At 43.0% G+C, this 9,578-nt stretch overlaps 1 pseudogene across 1 annotated transcript; it reads right to left on the minus strand.

Annotated features, from left to right (window-relative positions):
- Positions 1–1,697: 1,697 nt before the first annotated feature.
- Positions 1,698–2,783, minus strand: LOC310659542 (small ribosomal subunit protein mS38-like; annotated as a pseudogene). The gene is made up of 2 exons (XR_014515498.1): positions 2,672–2,783; positions 1,698–2,326 (listed from the first exon to the last, which is right to left on the minus strand). The product of XR_014515498.1 is annotated as a small ribosomal subunit protein mS38-like (transcript).
- Between the last annotated feature and the right edge of the window lie 6,795 nt (positions 2,784–9,578).

The following is a 9,578-nucleotide window of genomic DNA, read 5'->3' on the forward strand; positions in this document are numbered from 1 at the left end:
GAATAAATATTCTCCGTAACAGGGAAGCAAAATCAAATTATGGGATTCGCTGCCACAAGCCACTGGTTTAAGGCTGTTTCTGCATTAAACCGCATGGAGATTTATATTTAAATATTTTTTTATTTTTTTAAAAAATACTTACTGCTTGATTGTAAGAAAACCTCTAAAAGGTTAACAACAATATAAAATAGAACATTAAAATGTTCAACTAAAAAAGTTCAAAATGGCGTATAAAAACATTCAAAAGTGTTCTGGATTACTAATCAAGAAAAAAGACTGTCTTGCTTCAATTTTCACCTTTGCTACCTCAGATTAGAATTGCCAATCCTATGTAGGCCTACTCAGAAATAAGTCCCAGTGGATTTCCTGGAGTTGTTATCAAATCAATATATGGGGGTTATTTCTCTATTAGTACGACAGACCAATACAGCTACTGTACTGGAAAGCAAGTGAAAGCAATTCCTTTCTGACTTTAGTGTGCTGAGCAATCTATTGACCTACGCAGATTTTGAGCATACAGGAAGACAGCATGGAACAGGCAATATTAATCCCCAAGAGACATCACTGTGGGTATCTAGTATTTTCGAAGGGACTTCTGGGAGCCAGGAACCAGTTAGCAATCTCTCCTACTCAATTACATGCCCAAAATTTAGACTTCTCTTCTGCTCAAGATTCAAAAATGTGAAGGCTGGACTTCAAAAAAACAAAAAACAAAAAAACCTCAGATAAGTAGATTGTGATGCAAAATCCATCACATGCCATACCACAAAGGCTTCTTTTATTTTATTTTTTCGGATAAATTATTTCATATTTTTAATTCAATATAAAGAAAAAATACAGTACAATCCGTATGAACAGATACTATATAAACACATTTTCTTATTACCACCACCGTTTGTTAAACCAGATATTGACTCTACCTCTCAGTTTTCTGATAAAAACAATGTACTACATTTCCAAATTTAAAATGTGTCCTAGCAATGGATGTGGAAACAAGATGATTAACGTCTTGCCTCGCCATTAAAAAGGAGGGGAGAAGGGATTTGCTCATAGTATAGATTTGTGGGACAACAAATGATAACACAGACTTTATTTTAGGATTGTGGTGTTTCGAGAGGTTATCTGTCAAAGCAACATGTTTCATGGGCGCATAAGCTGGTTCACTTGAAATTAGAACCGAATCTATCCCTTCATAACAATTTGGCCAGTGTTGCATCAGAAGAGGTTTTTTTATGCCTGACGCTGCACAGAGAACCATTAAAAAGGGAAATTGATCCTATTGTTTTGGGTGCAATTAAGATTCCATTGTTATAAAGGATTTAACGGATGAAGATTGTGACAGGCTTTTGTCAGCAGCTAACGCTAAAAATTAGTGATGAATCTGAACCAAACTGCTTTAGACTATGAGAACATTTTGGTCCAGGGTTGACTCAATTGCATTGCTCAGAGCCATCTCCTTCTATGCGCAACCACACAATACACATACAAGAACTGTCCAGCGTTCTGCCACATCTTCTCCAAGGACATGACTTGTCCCTGGAGTACCGCTGTGCCATCTCCAAGTACTTTTTGTTCTCTTACCTCTGGGGCTCAAATTGCATGTGGAGCGGAGCACTGCAATTCTTTCCTCTGCAGTTTTGTTTTCTTTCTTTCTTTCTTTCTTTCTTGCTTGCTTGCTTGCTTGCTTCCTTGCTTGCTTTCTTGCTTTAAATATTGTTTAATTAAAAAAAACCACACCTCATGGCGATGTCAAGCGGACTTCACATTCTTGAGATATATCTTGGGTGCCGTCCATTCCTCAGGAGCCTTCCTCAGTCCGGCTCTCCTACAGACGTGTTCCAGATCTCATCCAAACCCTTTTTGTTTCTTCCAGCACTGACCTTCCCTGACCTTCTTCCGCAAAAACTTTGCTTCATCAGCTTCCTGTACTTGTGTCTGTTCATCTTCCTTCTCCGGATCTTCAGAACGTTCTTGCATTCCATTTTGCCCCGGTTCAGCTCGCCTCCCCCCTCTTCGCTGTCATCCTCAGCCTCTGCACCCTAGGAAGATGGAGGGAGGTCATACTGATGGTTGGGTTCATAGCCTAGCTTCTCATAAACATTGACGGTGCCTCCACCTTTAGGGAGGACATAATGGACCGTCGGCCAGCTTTCAAGGGGGGAGATCGACATCTTCCTTGGCACCAGGATTTCTTCCACCTCAGGGTCCAACACGTACCACTGCTGGGGTTGGGCTCCATTTCTGTTTGAAGGAAGTGTGCTGTAATTTGCGGAAGCGGCAAGTCTAGGAACCAGAAGCGAGATGGCTGATCTTGACAGAAAGCGTTCTGCAAATCGCAGTGGCGTAGCGTGGGTTGCCAGCACCCAGGGCAAGGCAAGTAATTTGTGCCCCCTAACCCGGGGCAAGGCAAGTAATTTGCGCCCCCCCCGCTGCACTGTCCCTCCCCCAGATAGTCCCTCGCTCTCTCTCCGCACCGCACCGCACGCCTGGCACCCTCCCCTCCACAGTAGGCAGCGACCCGGCGGCTCGGATCGGATTCGCACAGCCAGCACTGCAGTGAGAGAGAGTGAGTGAGCCAGGTAGGGGCAGAGAGCTGCGAGTGTGAGCGCGCCCCCCCCCAATGTTGCGCCCGGTGCGGCCGGCCCCCCCTGCACCCCCCACACTACGCCACTGGCAAATCGAGAGGCCCTCGCTATCTGAGATGTCAGTCGTGGTAGCAGCATACTGGAGGGCCACTCATCCACAAGGGCTTACCATCCCGTTCACGACAATGGGGGCTGTTTTGTTTTCCACCTGGGGGAGGAAGGGCACTCAGAGAGGCTGCTTAACCCTGCCACTTCCTCAGCTCAATATCACTTATGCGCCATCAGGATGTGGTGCAGCTAGGGCAGAAGCTTGGATGTGAAGACCAGTGCTCAACAGCCCAGAGCTCTCTCACACACAAAAAATCATCACTTAGAGCAGGCATAGGCAAACTCCAGCCCTCCAGATGTTTGGGACTACAATTCCCATCATCCCTGACCATTGGTCCTGTTAGCTAGGGACGTTGGGAATTGTAGTCCCAAACATCTGGAGGGCCGGAGTTTGCTTATGCCTGACCTAGAGAGTGGCAGATGATGGAAGCAGCAGCAAGCACATTCCACTTCAGCATCTTGTATTGGCAGGGCATTGCCCAGGGCATGTTGTGGTGCCAGTGGCAGCTGCAAATTGCTCCTCGGAGGCCAGATTTGCTGCTCTGCCCCATGTTGCCTCCATAACAGCCTCTCGGTGAATAGAAGGCACCACTGGCCGCCTCCCACCCTGGGGGGAAATGGTGGGGCCTGCCCTCTGAGGTCTTCTAGGCTCTGCCCAGCATGGTTGAGAGTGTTTGTTTTATAAATACATTAGGAACACACAAGAGCCAGTGTGGTGTAGTGGTTAAGAGAGGTAGACCCGTAATATGGTGAACCGGGTTCGCTTCCCCGCTCCTCCACATGCAGCTGCTGGGTGACCTTGGGTTAGTCACACTTCTCTGAAGACTCTCAGCCTCACTCACCTCACAGAGTGTTTGTTGTGTTGGAGGAATGGAAAGGAGAATGTTAGCCGCTTTGAGACTCCTTCGGGTAGCGATAAAGCAGGATATCAAATCCAAACTCTTCTTCTTCAAGGAAGCTGCCTTATGCGGAGGTTGCATTCAGACGGGATTACTGTGTTAGTTTCCTTGGTTATTGTGCTACTGCTTCTATGCCAGTGTTTAACATTCCTTTTACACGGCATCACCCGTTCCGCTATGGAATCCTGTCATGCTAAATTTCACTGCCATAGTTTCTCTGGCTCTGATCAGACATAAGGAATATAGACTTTGCAATCCTAATTGGACTGAAGCAGTGGGGTGCTAGGTCCCATTGAAGTCAAGTGGAACTTCTGAGTATCCATGATTTAGATTGCTCTGCACCATGATCTGGTGTGACATCTGGATCCATAAGATCGGCTTGTAACATGTTGGCATTAAAACTATGCTTAATTATTACTCCTCCTGCTACTACAACTTATTACCTGTCTCTTATACAAAGGTCCCAGGGAGAGTCACAACATTAAAACACAATCTTAATATTAAAATACAATATTAAAAAGGTAAAGGGACGCCTGACCATTAGGTCCAGTCATGACTGACTCTGGGGTTGCGGCGCTCATCTCGCTTTATTGGCTAAGCCGCTTCTGGCGAACCAGAGCAGCGCACGGAAATGCCGTTTACTTTCCCCCGGAGTGGTACCTATTTATCTACTTGCACTTTGGTGTGCTTTCGAACTGCTAGGTTGGCAGGAGCAGGGACCGAGCAATGGGAACTCACCCCGTCGCGGGGATTCAAACCGCCAACCTTCTGATCGGCAAGTCCTAGTCTCTATGGTTTAACCCACAGCGCCACCCGCACAATATTAAAAACACTTGAAAAGAACTTAAAATTACACACACACAAAAATGAGGTGAATCCTTAAAATATACTTCTCAAGTGTCAAAAGCCAGGGTAAATAGGCTCGAAGCGAGTTTGCAACCGTTCATTGAGCGAGAAGACCAGAGCATTTTTGCACCAGAATGACAGTGGACCTATGAAACTGAGTGCTGCAAGACTCAAAACAAAAGCAGGCAAGTGGCTCAGAGTGATAGCTTGCCTGTTGTCCTTTGGGAAGCTCAAACCACAGTATGGCTTTGAGCAAATGATGGCTGATGCAAAAATATGGCTTGGCATGATGTCTAAACTGAGCCTGCAGGTCTTGGTGAAATGGTAGAGGCTGCTGGAAATCCAAAGGGTGACAAAACACGGAACAGCCTGGGCTTGGAAACTGCGCGCCAATTTGGTAGTAGCAACTCTATTTGAATCTGTCTCTCAGCAGCGCCTGCCAGCCTCCAGTTAGGCTGTGTCACACTTTGCTTTGCACTTGATGTATTTTAATGCAAGGGGAAAGCTGTGGTCCTCTCTTCTCAAGCTTGCCATTGTAGCATATTTGACAATTATGGGTGAATGTTAGCCATCTGTAGGATATGATGCTGTTGTAATAGCTTCTTGTCAGTGGGCTCAGTCATTGTACAACCATGCAAATTGGAACCTCCAATTGCCCGGCCTTCCAGGACCCGTGAACTTTATTCTCCAATGATCAGGCAGTTATCCTGGCACGCCTAGATTGCTGAGAGGGAAAGACAGCAAACACACTTTTTTCTATGTATATCAAAATGACATTTACTTGATGCTTGCTGTCTAGCCAAACTCTGTACTAAAAACCAATGTTGATGATCGGAACACCATAGATGTTTCCAACAACATTTGGTACAACCAGGATTCGGGTCTGTAAAACGCTAGTCTTATTTTTTATTTTTTGCAGATCGGGTTTGGGTTTGGCTCCAAGTTTGGATAATCAGAGAAGAGCCTGCTTCTCCTAGTCATGTCACTGCAGTGTAAATCAAGCATTTTTTATTAAATTGGAGTAGAAGGAGCCTGTAACTCTACAAGGCATTTTAAAAGTGCAATTGACAACTGAAATGACGCCCTGTAACAAATTAATTCAAATAAACACTAATGTAAGGGTGGAGAAGCTCAGGTTCCGGGGTAGATTGTGGACCTCCAGTCACCTCAGCCTGGTCCTTGCAACTCTCCTCAGCTCACACACCATCTCTCCAGGCCACCTCCTTCCCTGCCCTGGCTTTGCACATTCCTCATGTGATTTTGCTTTGTTGGACTGTGTTGTTGAACTGTAATAATGCCTTTTTCTTGACAGCAAAAGTTTGAGAGTGTGCAGAAACTAGTCGACTGTACAAAGGTAAAAATTACCTGCATTGCCCTGTATACTTTTGCTTCTGACCCCATACACCACTGCCAAGTGGCCCCTGGAAAGTTACCCAGAATGGAATGTGGCCCTTGGGTTTCAAAATGTTCCCCACCTCTGCTCTGATGGGTTGTTTCTTTGCCTACTCCTAAATCTATTCCATGCCAAACTGAGTTTGTTAAGAACAGTTGTGGGCCTTTACCGGGTGCTATTCCCTGAGCTTCAGATAAACCATCTGGGTTTGGGGGACACATTTGCAATCCAGCAAATGTGTGTGCAAATAATAAAAGAATGAGATGGTGTTGTATTTGCTCATACAGTGGTACCTTCAGGTTTCAGACCAGAAATAGTACCTCGGGTTAAGAACTTTGCTTCAGGATGAGAACAGAAATCGTGTGGCAGCAGCACGGCAGCAGCAGCAGGAGGCCCCATTAGCTAAAGTGGTGCTTCATCCGGAACGAATTAAGTACTTTACCCAAAGTACCACTGTATAGTAATAAGAGACTGGACATCCTGTGAAATGGTATGGCATGTTAGCGTCCCTTTGTTCCATTCAAGTTCTATGATTCCTTGGGTCAATGCACACAGCCCACTTGCCATATGCAGTTATGGCAATGGTCAGCTGCACACTGGCTGCATGTCAGTGTTATTGAATTTAAGCCTACCTTGCAGAGACTATACTTTGGCAACTGTCTAGCCACACCACCATCTCTGCTTTCTTATCTACCATTGTAGCATCCCTTGTCAGAGATGTCCTTTGAACCAGGGGGATCCTTATAGCAGATTTCAGTACAGAAATAGCACATTTACTACTGACAATGAAAGAAATAACCACACAATTATAAATAGGCATCGTTGTTGAGTTATGCTGTCCATCTTGTGTGAAGGTCCCTCCTACCTGGTAGGGTTTCCAAACATGGCTGGGCCTCTCAGCATCACGGGGGTGACTCTATCTATCTATGTAGTCAGTACATTAAGGGTACCAGTTCTTTTTCAATGAATCTGGGGACACTTTTCAACTTCAGAGGATTTTGTATGGGGACTGATTTGTAAATCTGGGAACTGTCCCCGGGAAACGGGGACATCTGGTAACCTTACAGTACATAATATATATATATATATATATGTTGTGGGTGAACATATCAGACGACACAGCGATTCTTCAAACAGCTCTTGTTTATTCACAGGCCAGAACAGAACTGAACTGAAGAGTTCAGTCAGCCTGCTTATATAGAGCTCCAGTACAACATAACTGTAACAATTTCCTAAAACTATCCAATCACTGAACGTCACTTTTGATCCCTTATTTGCATAACTATCTACAGTATCCCCCTGCTGGCCCAGGGTGAGAACTTCAGTACATAACTATATATATATATATATATATATATATATATAGTCACAATTCAATGCTCCCCTTAGCCAGGTGTACAGCCTGATCAGTTATAAGGCAGAGTCCCATGTTCATAAATAAATGTGATCGCTTCCTCATCCCTGCTGAATGGTTTCAAGTTTGCACTGATGTGAAAGCAAGTGGTTCTCGCTTTCCTCCTTTGACCAGGTGGTTGTTGCAACAGACTTTCAATCTGTGTCCAAGTCTGGAAACCTAAGAGGTGCCAAACTTTAATGAGAGCTCATTGTAGTGAGCCGCAAAGATGCTCGGTAATACCTTTTAGGACCAAACCCCTCTGTCACAAGTCTTCCTGACAGTCAGGCTGTCTCATCGTTAAGTCTCTGTTAAAATGAAACTCCGTTTACAGCCAAAGTTTTCCGAGTTGCCAATCAAGTCTTGTTATTGACTGACCCTATTAACAAGATTTCATTTGGGGGGAAATAATCTTGCCATGAAATGTGCTTGCAGCGTATTTCTTCGTCTCTTTATTGTTACTTGCTCCACTCTAACTTTCAAAATTCATTATTAACAAAGGTTGTATTTAAGATTCCTCTGTCTACTGCTTAACAACACCCAAATTAGCCTCGACGGAATTAACTGTAATTAAGGACATTGTGAAATATGGTTGGGGCAAACAGAATTACACTGTATTACTTTATTAATAATATTCTTTAACTACACTGTAAATTGCTATTAGGCCTGCATATTACTGCCTAGATATGGAAATAGTCTTTTGCTATGCTAATCTAACACAATTTTCTTTTAAATGTAAACAAATTATACTCTATTAATATGCTGTTCTACTTACATAGTTAATTATTGTAACAGTAAGGAATAAAATTGTTCTGCTTTTTCTATTTCTGATGGAAAAAGGGCTACATAAATAGTTTAATAGGGAACTAATTATGCAAAAAATTTAGATGCCTAAAATGTGTTTGTAATTACATTAAAATGGTCTTCTGTTCAAATATTGGAAAGCCTGCTAATTGGAGGCTAGCTGGAAATTTAAATATTGTGAATCAATGATTTTAATACAGTACTTTGTTTGGTTGCGTTTCTGTTCATATTTGTCTTTGGAAATGAAGTGAATATTTAATGGTGTTTAATAAGTGGGTTTTTTGAATTTCATACCAATGAAGTTGGTAAGTGGCAAGCGTGAATTTTAAACATCCACGCTGTAGCATTATCCTTAATTTAGACTCAGGGTGTGTCAAACTGCTCAAAATTCTAGCAATGAAAACAACAATACAAATAACTCAGAAAGTTAAGTTGGTAGGAGAGTGGGGGAGAGAAAGATGAGGGTGACTGAATCTGTCAATTTCAGTTTCTCTCTGTTTCCTATTTATTTATTTTTAAGTCCTCATTAAAATTCACCAGCATTTTAGTGCAAATTTCTTCCGACATACACATCCTGGTATGCAATTTTGCCTGATGTGTACACTTTCCTTTTTGCAAGCAATTTCCCCTAATTAAAAAAAAGAGGATTTTATTCTTTCTCCAACATCTGCATTTTATGCCCACATGTACCTAACCGAGTTATTTTGGTGCACATTATCTGGCCGGAGAGAAGCATCACAAAATTCAGAGAAGCACAGATTCGAAAGGATTGCTGTGCTTCAGTTCACACCTTGTTTCGAAAAGTACAAATCAGGTAGGTTTGCACTAAACCTGAACCAAACCAAATTTATCCCCTCAGCCCCGCAAGAGAACAACAGAGAGACAGAGAGACTAGTGTGGATAGTTCAAAATAAAAACAAAAAAGCACTGAAAAAATCAACAATAGTTTCAAATTTGCAAATTTCTAACTTGCATTTGATAAAACCATCTTAGCTTAGTACCTGCCCATTGTTGGAAGAATGTAAACATATTTCTTTTTTATTTTTTAGGACATCCATTCATTCCTCTGTCCTAACAACTGGCTATCCATAGGAAAGCTAGCTTCTTAGGAAGCCTGAAGATCAACATTTCCATTCTAATATCTCTTTTATTTACTTCATTGCTACAGGACAGAGCGATCAACTGAAAAGGCTGCAAGGCTTGGAAATGAGGAAGGAAAATGGCTGTCCCCTTGCTGTTGGAGACATAACCTTTAAGCAAATCCTCACTGGTGGACTATGGATGCTGGACCCTTTGCCTGGTCCAGCAAGGATTCATAAAATATAAAAATGATGCATTCAACATTGTTTGGGGGTTGTGAAGGCAGGATGCAGTCCATGAGACTGTTAGGCTCTGTATACGGAGCTCTTATCTGAACTATCCTCCGCACCATCCTATTTTAATAGCATTTGAACTTCGCCCAAGTGCTTCTTATCCCACAACAACCTTGCAAAATTAACCATGGTGCAATTTTAGCCAAGCAACAGAAAGGCAAGTGCTAGCACCTTAAG

Source organism: Podarcis tiliguerta (assembly GCF_965153285.1).
Source record: "Podarcis tiliguerta genome assembly, chromosome: 11".
NCBI lineage: Eukaryota > Metazoa > Chordata > Lepidosauria > Squamata > Lacertidae > Podarcis > Podarcis tiliguerta.